At 39.4% G+C, this 11,264-nt stretch overlaps 1 long non-coding RNA gene across 1 annotated transcript; it reads right to left on the bottom strand.

Annotated features, from left to right (window-relative positions):
- Nucleotides 1–6,696: 6,696 nt before the first annotated feature.
- LOC117661984 (uncharacterized) lies at nucleotides 6,697–9,164 on the bottom strand. The gene is made up of 2 exons (XR_015732273.1): nucleotides 8,451–9,164; nucleotides 6,697–6,941 (listed from the first exon to the last, which is right to left on the bottom strand). It is a non-coding gene; the product is annotated as an uncharacterized LOC117661984 (long non-coding RNA).
- Nucleotides 9,165–11,264: the final 2,100 nt, after the last annotated feature.

Genomic DNA, 11,264 nt, shown 5'->3' on the forward strand with positions numbered 1-11,264 from the left:
CACAGAACCGGCAATAAAAAAATTTGGATTTCGCTACTGGAAATCATGCATGTACAGTATAGGTAGCTCTCAACTTGTGACTGCAATGGAGCATGCCCATTACCGTCGTAAGCAGTGATGGACGTAAAGCACCATATGACCAAATCCATTTTTATGACTTTTTGTTGTGGTGGCCATAAAGTATAAAATCTATTGTTTGCTATTCCTCACTTTTGCCACAACAAAAAAGGAAGTAAATGCTAGTTTTTGGCAAAAATGTCATAAAGGGCGATCATGTGACAATGGGATACTACAAATAGCTGTGACATGCAGTAGGAGCATTAGGACTTTGGAACCAGGTTGTAAGTATCTTTGGGAGGGAGGAGTCTGTTGTAACTTTGAACAGTCACTAAGTGACCAGTCATAAGTCAGGGACTACCTGTATAAAAGCCGCGGTGGCACAATGGTTAGAGTGTAGTACTGCAGGCTACTTCTGCTGAATGCTAGCTGCCTGAAATTTGGCAGTTCGAATCTCACCAGGCTCAAGGTTGACTCAGCCTTCCATCCTTCCGAGGTCGGTAAAATGAGGATCCAGATTGTTGGGGGCAATAGGCTGACACTGTAAACCACATAGAGAGGGCTGTAAAACACTGTGAAGTGGTATACAAGTCTAACTGCTATTGCTATGCTATTGCTATAAGATCAAGCTGTTTAAATCAAGTTTAATTTTCAGGCTGGTTGCAAGAGAATAGCACTCTGAATTGGAAGACGTTTCTCATCATGCTCTTTTGTAAGCATTTGTGAACTGCTTCAAACAAGTAGAAACGTGTACAGTGGTATAAATGAGTACTTTAATTTCAACCGCAATAACACAGGGACTAGCAATAGATTCAAACTCAATGTAATTTGCTCTAATCTTGATTGTAGGAAATATGACTTCTGCAATAGAGTAGTTAATGTCTGGAACACTCTACCTGATCCTGTTGTTAGTGTCTCTAATCCATATACCTTTTACCTTAAACTGTCTACCGTAGACCTTTCATGTTTTTTAAGAGGTCCCTAAGGGGGTGTGCATAAGCGCACCAGGGTGCCTACCATCCCTGCCCTACTGTTCCCATTTATATGTACTCATTTTATGTGTTTCTCGCTATGTTTTGCTTATTTATTTCCTTTTATTTGTGCCAATTTTTTTCATGTGTCCATGTCTATGTCTATACTGTTACTTGTTTCCTTGTACTTGTTGACAAATAAATAGTAATAGTAATAGTAATACTGGCTGTGACAGAGCAAAATTCCTACATCCCTCCCTTATAAAATGATTATCACAGCAATGTGTGTTTTACTCAGTCAAGCAGCTTGGATGTATTTCTGCTTTCTGACTTATTGACAGAAGACATGATTTAATCTTAGACAAAGGCGTGTCTAAGTATGTTGATAGAAACATTGAAAAGTTTTTTCATATATGCAAAGAATAGTTGGAAGATGTTTTGGAAGAGGTTGAATTAATAAATCAGACACCCAAGGGGTGCAAACATTCAAAAGGATGGGTGCTATTCAGCAGAACCTCTATTCTCTTTGGGATACTCATTTGTTACTTGTGGCTTTGTCTGATTAGCTGTAGACTGGTCTGACCTCTCTAGCTGGGTTGATCAGCCTTGTGCTCTCAGTCAAATTGTCCATCAATGCAAGGCATCATTGGCAGTCTTTTCCAATCCCCCCCTCCCTTCCTTGGGACTTTCACTTCCTTGAGAAGAAAGTGCTCTTAAATCCATGCAGCCCTGCTGTCTGTAACAGTGGAGTCCAACTGTGCGGGGAATCAAACAGCTATCTTTCATGTGCAACAGGCTGTGTGTGCAAGTCGCACTTTGGAATAATGAGAGTAACAGGTTTCCAGCTCTTTTAATGAGTAAATGCAATTTTCAAAACTTTTAACTACTCTTTCCCAAGTTAATCTTTTATTTCTTTCCCGTGCCCCCTTCCTCATCATAAAAAAGAATATGGATGATACATTCACTTTTCCGCCTACCATGACTTTTTTTCCTTTCTTAAAAAAATAACAATAAATGTGGGAATCCTATTGTTAAATTTAACACAAAACTCTTATGTACTAGCTTCCAAGCTTCTGGGCAGATATAAGGAACCAATAATAAAACTACCCTCCGAACAGCCTCATTATTAAATGATATAATTTAACAAAGTGTAGATTAAAAGTTTATTTCCTCCAATGAATTTTTGGCTGTCTATTTTTACAAATAGAAGCCCTGAGGGCTGGCTTAGGGAGAATGATCCCACTGCAAATTAAATAGGTCAAAGCCCTATACTTTTTTGCCATTTTTTAAAAAAAATTCATGGGACAGATAGCACTAAATGAAATGCAATTATTTGTTCTAGAAATTATCTGGACCACGTTCTTCCCATAAAACTATTGCTCTATGATGTGTAACTGGACTTCATTCCAGTACTTTTGATTTATAGTTTGGGTTTGGTTTAGTTTGAGGGGGTGGAAACTGGGGAGCAGTAAGCAGGGACCATTAAAGCTGCCGGCTAGAGCAAATTTTCAGAGGTTATTAATTCTTAGAGATTCTTAAGCCAATGACCTGAGAAATGTTGAATGCAAGAAAAATATGCTCCAATAAAGATCTTTTTCTACTTGTATATACCACACACAAAAAAGCCCACCTTCCTTTACTACAGTGTATGTGTGTTTACTACAAAAAGAGAAACAAAAAAAAAAGTTTTATCAGAACTTATTAGGCCTTTAATTGCCCCCCCCCTTTCTCTAAACAGGAATAGCAAATGAAAATCTATGTAAGGAAATTGAAAATAATGCTCACTAATTTTTTTTAAAAAAAATATTGCAACTATATCATGATGACAATTTTATCGTATTATTGCGCCTTCTTCCAAGAATTCCATGATAGTTTTCTGTGAGCCGGATCCTATTCTCATACCAACCCAATGAGATGGCAAAAGCTGTGGGAAGGCGTTGAAGCAAAATTTACTCAGTGGTTGCGGGGAAAATTGAACATAAGAGCAACTCTGCTGGATCAGACCAAAAGGTCAATTTGGTTTAACATGAAATTTCCTACAGTGGTCAATGAGATTCCTCATGGAAAACTCACCATTGATGTATGAAAGCATTTCATCCTCTCCTGATGTTCTTCCCAGTGACTAATATTCAAAGAAATGTTGCCTCTGATCCTGGATGTAGTATATCTATCATGATTAATAGCCAATGATAGCCTTTTCCCCATGGATTTGTGTAACAGGCCTGAATGAGCAAAGAATCTCCAGATCTGCTTTTCAAAGCAGCTACAGCTTTCCCACATAGCCTGTCTATTGACACATTGACATTGACACAATCTTCCTGTTTCAGAAATTACATCACATTTGAATCCTCGGATGACTTGGAAAGAAATTTGCGGATTGCCACCTGAAGAGCTTTCCTCTTAAGAGTTTCAGGTGACTATTTTAGAAATCAGTTTGTATTTCCAAAGAGCCATTTTAAAAAAAATAAATAAAACAAAATTGGAGGAAGGTAAGTCCTTGAAATTGCCACATATGTTTTAAGTAGTTTCTGCTATTAAAACCTATTTGATTAGAAGGGAGAACTTGTTAAGTCTGCTCAACTTGTTTTGAATCTGGTAGTACCCATCAGCTGACATTTTCTTGCCAATTTGCTCAAACAGATATGCTTCATAAGGATTCAGAAGCAGAAAGAAAACATTGATTATCCACTGAATAAAAGTGTCAAAACCATATTGTTGAGTAACACTTATGAAATATTTTTGACCTTCCAGTAGACTTTGCCTTTATGATAACAATGAATAAATAAATTGCTGTCATCATGTTTAGAATGTCTATGCATGAGTAGAGCTACTGAGGCTGTTTCCAAGAATTTTCATACATGTTCATCATCAAATTATGTCCATTCCATTCACCTTTGACTCTGCATTTAATTTCAACAAAGCAATGCCTGGCAAAATACTACTGACGATAATGTCTGTTTAATATAGGTCCTAGCAGACTATTAAAGCTATTCCCCCAGATACCAAAACAAACAATAACCTATAAGATAACTATGGAGCAATGTACTGAGGATTGAAATTCCCCAAACATCTGATCCAACTTTTATTTTTTGTCCCCATCAGCTTCCCTTATACTTCCTTAATGGTAAAATTGGCTCATCTCCCCCTTTCCCACCCAGCTCCACACTCTAGTTATTTAGAAGACCTTTTATCCCAAGGTTAAAACAAACAAGAGAGAAAGAAACCTTGATTCCTTAAGGGCTTTTCTTCAGCGCTTCTCATTTTTTACAGAGTTCTTTCGCCATATGAACTAATTATAATTCAAAGGTAAATAGAAATATCATTAAATAGCCATCTGAGAATTTATAACATTTTTAAAGCCGATTTCAGATGGCTGTGGGCACTTTCGCAGGAGGATTCTGCACTAGTTTTAAGGCACTCTGGACTACTCCACTATGTAGCTATGAGCCAATTTCCATCACAACACAGTGGCATGTTTAAAACTGCAGTAAAATGATTCCATGCTTTAAACCATTGAAGCTTTATGCGGCTTGTGGGTGGCCTGTTCCCTCACCATGTGTCCTGGGCTTCTATACTTCAAAATAAAAAGTGGTTTAATGTTTTTTAGGTCCTCTGCATTACAAAAACCTGGGTGAGTTGTTTATTGTGTTCAATCAAATAATTGTACACAAAACAAAGGGAAAACCTGTACAGGTGTGGTATATGCAAGCAATTTATTTCATTCCCTTTTGTGTGAAGTGGAGAGTAAGGGGAATTTTGTTACTGTAGAACCTATGACAGTTCAGGAGTGAGCAGTGATTTTTGTTCTTTGTTCTTAGCGTTTTGAAGTCAGCAGATCTGAAGACAGTCAAGTGATCTTGGAACATCGCCAGACTATTTCTGAGTGAATGGGAGAAGAAGCAGTGATACTCTGGAACTTCAAGAAAAGTTAAACTTTTCTTGAAAAATATTCACTCACTCAGAATCCAATTTATATATGAGAGTGAGTTCTTTACTTTTTCTTTTAGCTAGCATTTGCAGCACCTTAATATCCTGAACTAAAACAAAAGGTACACATTTCATTCACATGCACAATCTCTCTCCCCCTCCCTCCCTCCCTCCCTCTCTCTCTCTCTCACACACACACACACACACTTCTAAACAGAATATCCTGAGCTTCTGCCCCATATGTCAAAAACATTTTCATTCTTTGGAATTAAAGTAGAATTCCTTTTTTGCTTGTATCCTCCTTTGAAAATCCATTCTGAAAAGAGAATCCCTTGATTCTTCAGGATCAAGGTTTATGTGAGAAGTATAGATGGAGGATGGAAGATCTCAAGTGTGTATGGCTTTCTTTTAATGTCTTCATCCCAAAACGTAGCTTGACTGCATCAATGATCTTCCACAAATCATAATATTTATACTTTTTTTTAATTAATAAAGCAAAATTCCACTCCTAAGAACAAACCATTCAAAATGTCCCTTCAGTGTATTAAAACATAGGAACATCAAACATTTCATTTCTTTATCCCAAGTAAAACTACCTGTAGTATTTAATGCATATTGTGAAACTCTGTATGGGATGATTTTCTTCTCAAAACAAAGGCTCTATGGAGAAAAGACCAGAAGATCTATGAAAGGATTTTTTTTTTCTTGCAACCCAACTTTCTTTTCTAAAAATGTCGCCCAGTAAGGCAAAAAAAAACAAAATAATAATCTATGATGCTTTGCTTTCTTATAAGGTAATTTTATCATTTAGACAAAAACAGGACAAATTTAAGGAAGCCTTAATCATTGCTCAAACTCATAGGAATTTTTTCCTACAAAACCTTCCTATAAAATTGTAAATGGTTTATCAAAAAACATAATGTAATCCACCATATTTTAGGGAGATGGTATTCTACATTCAGGATTTCCCCATTGATAAGTTCCTCACATATTACTCTGTGTTGTATTTTATTTACAGTAATGATGAGATGAAATCGAAGAATATGGAAGATTTGCATAATGAGTAATGTTCTTGAAGTTACCCAGAACCCAAACTGTTTATAGTTCTGTTTTCTAATACAATATTTGATTTTGGCTTGAAAACTAATAGGCAAGCATTCCAAATATTTTAAAATGGGTATTACATGTTCCATAATTATTGTTCTTATCAGCACCTTGGCAACTAGTTTCCAGATGATATATGAGTTCACCAGTGTAATATTTCTCCATTCCTTTTTCTCTGTTTTACTGTAACTTGGTACCTCACTCTGCTTTGTAATGATTGTGTACCATCTGGAACTGGATCTTTTGATTAGTCATATATAATTATTTATTGTAGCTGTTCTGTTTATGGAACTTTAAATAATAAAACAATTTTACAACAACCAAGAAGCATTTATCAGAATCATATATGGTGGTGCAGACTGGTTCAAGATTGGAAAAGGTCTCTTGGGGCTGAATTTGATGTCCATTTCTATTCCATATACGTATAGTGGCAATTTTGAAGAACTTTTATTTAGATAGAAATTGGAAAACAAACTGGTTGAAGGAACATTAGCAATCTAAAATATGCAGACACCACCACTCTACTGATAATAAATGGTTTCCCCTGCCCCAAAATATCTGGATTGCAGCTAAAAATCAAGAAGACTAGAGTAATGACAAAAGCTGGACATCAAATGAAAAATTGACAACAAAGACATTGAATCCACCCAGAACTTTATTTTTATCAACTGAAACTCAACACTGGAGTTGAAATTAAATATACAATATCATTTGAGTGCATTGCATTGACTAGCATTGAGAAGATTACCGAAAAGCAAGATTTTGAATACAAAATAGTTCATAGTATTTGGAACTGTCCACTTCAAAATGCGAGACAATTGTTTCACTCCTGGGACAAAATGCATTTGAGACATTGTGTATGCCCCCATACCATCCATTTACCTGAAAACACAGAGCATAGAGGAAACTTTAATTTTATAGTTCTCAACGATGATATTATGGAAAATCCTCTCCATATCATAGTGATTTTCCCAGCCTCATCAACTTTAAGATGCAGGGACTTCAACTCCCAGAATTCTAGTCATGCATCTTAAAACTGATAAGGTTGAGAAATACTGCACAATCACAATAAATATTAAGGAAAGTTCTCATCAACACAAAAAAACTTGTTTGTTTGCACTATTTGCTTCAAGGAAAAGTATTATTTTTCATTGCCCCAAATGGGGATGATGGAATACAGGTCAGGTTAGAAGCATTAAACTACTTCTTCTTATATACTGGGTATGCTCAGCAGGTGGAAGCACCTGGCTGACTTTATTGGGCATTTATTTAAGCATAATTGGGCATAGTTAGTACTTGGAAGGCAAAACACCAGAGACTGCCAGAGTGTAGACTAGACTAGTATTTCCAAAAGGTATTTATGTTGTCTTATGAATCGCCTGAGATAAGGGATCAGTCTACATTGGAAAACAATATAAACATGTCTTAAATAAATCAGAATTTATTTCCATTTAGACCTAGGGACAAGTTTTACGGGATGGTGCTGATTACTATAAATTGGCTATGTTTTTTAAATGTAAAATAAGTTGAAAGAAGGCAATTGCAGATCACTTCCATATTGTTGCTATACTGTACAAAGTGATTGGGTGGGTGGGGGGGACTCAACTCTCATCCTACATTGCTGAGGTCTAGGTTGAAGGCATTTCCTATACTGAGGATAATATAAGACTTCCTATACTTTTGGCATCTAAAGAAGTTGTCAAATTTGCCTTACTCCAGTATTTTGTAGAGTGTGGTCTTGAGGCCTACTGGGGGGTGTCCCCCAAAACCCTCTTAGGGGTCCACAAAAATCAAGATTATTTCCCAACCTACGTTGAAAAATGATACAATATTAAAATCCCATCAAACAATCATGAGAGCTGGTAGCAAAATGCATCAATTTTAATCTTTAACATGCTAAATATCGATAAATATATAACCCATACAAATAAATGTTCTTTTGGGATCCCCCATGATTTTTTTTAAAATGGGAAGAGATCTTGAGAGAGAAAAAATGTTAAAGAAACACTGCCCTAGTCAAAGCCAGATTTCTCCAATCCGAAGCTTTCAAGCTGCCCTGAGTCTTCGGAGAGGGGTGGCATATAAATTGAATTAATTAAATTAATTCAATATGTCCTGGAATTAACTCCCATAATTCCCATTAAAAGAAAAAAAAATCAAATACATATTGGAAAGATAACAAGTTGGGGAACACTGGTCAAAAGTTCTTAAAAGCCAAGCCATTCCCCCACTTCTTAATTTTAAAAAAAATAAATTACAAAAAAACCCCATTCCTAACAGTTTTTCAATTGCCAGAATTTGACAGGCATTTATGAACGCAGCAGAGATGGCAGTGCCTATGTTTGGGGACACCCCCAGCCATCACACCCAGTTGTACAAAACGAATCGTACCAGGTTGAAAAATCCAAAATATTAGGAAAACTTAAACCAAGCTTTTTCTTCAGCCAGGCTGAAGGGAACGAAACGAGGAGAAACGCCCGTGAACTTAAACTCTTGTCACAATCGGCTCTTTTTCCAATGAAATCCTTCATACCCACAGAACGGAGAGGCCTCCGGATGAAGGGATCGTATGTTCTTCTGCGGAGGAAACATTAAGAGAGTCCCAGTGTTAAAGTCTACCGCGACTATTCAGACATTCCCACCATGAGTTTAAGAACTCAGCCCAGGCGGATCACTCTGGATTAATCTCGTAACGAGGAAACAGAAGCATACATGAGACGGTGGCTGGATTGTTGGTTTTCCACACACCCCCCGACAGTGGGTGGCCGGAGGGAAGCGGGGCTCCCCGGCCTTAACCAGAGGGGGAAAAAAATTAAATTAAATTAAAAAGGCGACCCATTTTGTTTTTGCCCCCCCCCTCCACGCTGTGGAGAGAGGCGGCCACGGAGGCGAAGAGGCAGCTCAGGCGAAGAGTAAACCTCGTTATAACGACAGGCGGGAAGTAAGCGCGTCTTTGCAACTCGGCGTGGTTTCGCGCCTGGGTTGGAGCTCTGCGGCCGGGATAGAATTTTACTGGAGAGGAAAAGAGAAAGGTGTGCGTGTTTGTGTGTGTGTGTGTGAGTTGAAAGTTCTGGCGAAGGCGGCGGGAGGAGGGGGAGGAAGGGTGGGAAGGGTGGGAAGGGAAGACGGGAAAAACCGAGGCTGGGTCGCTTTGTGTTTTACCTCCGGGAAGCCCGAGCGAGCGGACGGCCCAGAAGAGGGTGCCATAGTTCGCCGCTTACCGCCCGCGCCTCGCGGGACAGGACCCGGCGACATGGCCCTATAAGGCAACTTTGGGGAAGGCTCGGCCGCCCTTTCCCCGCTTTCTCCCGCGCGGCCGCTCTGGAGGGAAGCCGCCTTCTAGCCGCGGAGGGTTAATTAGGTCTGAGTGGATCCGAGAGAAAAAGAAGCAAAAGACATGTGGGGGTGGGGTGGGGGGGTAGAGACACACCGAGCACTGTATTACAGCGGTGGAAAACACACACACAAAACAGTTTCGCTGTGAGAAAACTAATGGTGCTTTTATCAGGAACAGGATAAGATTGCTTTTTTTCCCCCTCCTCTCTCTCTCTCTCTCCCTTCCTTCCCCTGACTAGCGTGCGGGTCCCACCGGGTTTGGGGTATGAGATATTTCTGTATCTAGCTCGAGGTTCCTCCTGAGCTTTTACATAATCAAATCAATATAGCTATGATTCACCCTCTGGCAAAGCGCTGCTCTTTGCAAGTTGCCGCCGCCGCCGCTTCTTTTAGGGACTGGGGACTAAATAAATAAACAAACAAACAAACGGGGGGGGGGAGAGGGAAGGAGGGGGGGTGCCCGAAAGAAACTTATTACAGATCCGCAAACATTGATTTGTTTGGAGTTTAGATGTATACTTTCGCCAAATCCCAAGGCGTCTGAAAGGGGAGGAGGAGGAGGGAGTGGAGAGGTTAGAAGATAGAAAGAAGCGGCGGTCATCACCGGCGGAGGCCCGGGTTGTTGACGCGTGTTTTGGGGCGGGCGGAGGGATTGAGAGTCAGCCATGGAGAAGGACGGCAGGCGGGGAGGTGTTCGCGGATGGCGAAAGCGTGTCCTCTTCCTGGATTGTGGGAATCTTCCCACTTCTGGATCCGGGATCCTCCAACCAACCTGAGGGTCATCAGAAAGCCACCAAGCTAAGGACGGATGCCGTACGAAGATGCGCTCTGCCTGTCTTGCGGGGAATCCTCCTCTCTTCTCTCCAGCCTAAAATTTATGCAACTATTTTTTTTTGTGTGCAGGAGCTCTTAGCCCTGTGACTCTGGCCTCTGAGATGCTTCTCGTTCTTGTTATTTGGTTCCAGCTTTTCTGTGGAAACGCTGGGCTGTTTTAGGTTCTCAGCCTGGTATGTGAGAACCCAGCAGCTAAATAATAAATAATAACAAGTATCCTGAAGATTCTAGTGCCTTGAACACCACTTTTGTGTCTCATAATCTTACTTCATTTTTAAAAAAACGATATAAATTTGTTTTACACCAGGAAAACACCATCTGACAAGCTGAGTCTAGCCTTATTTTTCTTTATATATATAAAAAAGTGATTGGGTTTCTACATTGACCCCTAAGCACCTTTAGAAAATAATTTTTAAAAAGCTTCACCAAACTCATCCTACTGCTCTCTTTAAAATGGATTCACCTGCTCAGAAAAGAATAAGACAAAAGTGAATTAGATTGAAATGTCTTTGAATATTGAATTCGCAACAGTGAATTAAAAAGCACCTAGCCCCCAAAGAAGTATTTACTTCTTGCATGCAGAGGATAAATATGCAGTGGAGCTTTTTCTCAGCAAAGAAGAAATGTGGTGGGGAAAACAGTGCAATGTATGCAAACAGGTTCGGCAGTCCAGTAGTTCACCTTCAGACAAGATATAAAGGTAAAGGTTCCCCTTGCACATATGTGCTAGTCATCCCAACTCTAGGGGGCGGTGCTCATCTCCATTTCAAAGCCGAAGAGCCAGCGCTGTCCAAAGACGTCTCCATTTTTTTTTTTTTAAATTTTGATTTATATGCCGCCCTTCTCCGGAGACTCAGGGCGGCTTACAGTGCGTTAAGCAATAGCCTTCATACTTTTGTATATTTATACAAAGTCAACTTATTGCCCCCACAAACTGGGTCCTCATTTAACCTACCTTAGAAAGGATGGAAGGCTGAGTCAACCTTGAGCCTTGGAGAGATTCGAACCAGCAGTAAATTGCAGGCAGCAATTTAC

This window comes from Pantherophis guttatus, chromosome 2 (assembly GCF_059756535.1).
Source record: "Pantherophis guttatus breed Tessera chromosome 2, ASM5975653v1, whole genome shotgun sequence".
Lineage (NCBI taxonomy): Eukaryota > Metazoa > Chordata > Lepidosauria > Squamata > Colubridae > Pantherophis > Pantherophis guttatus.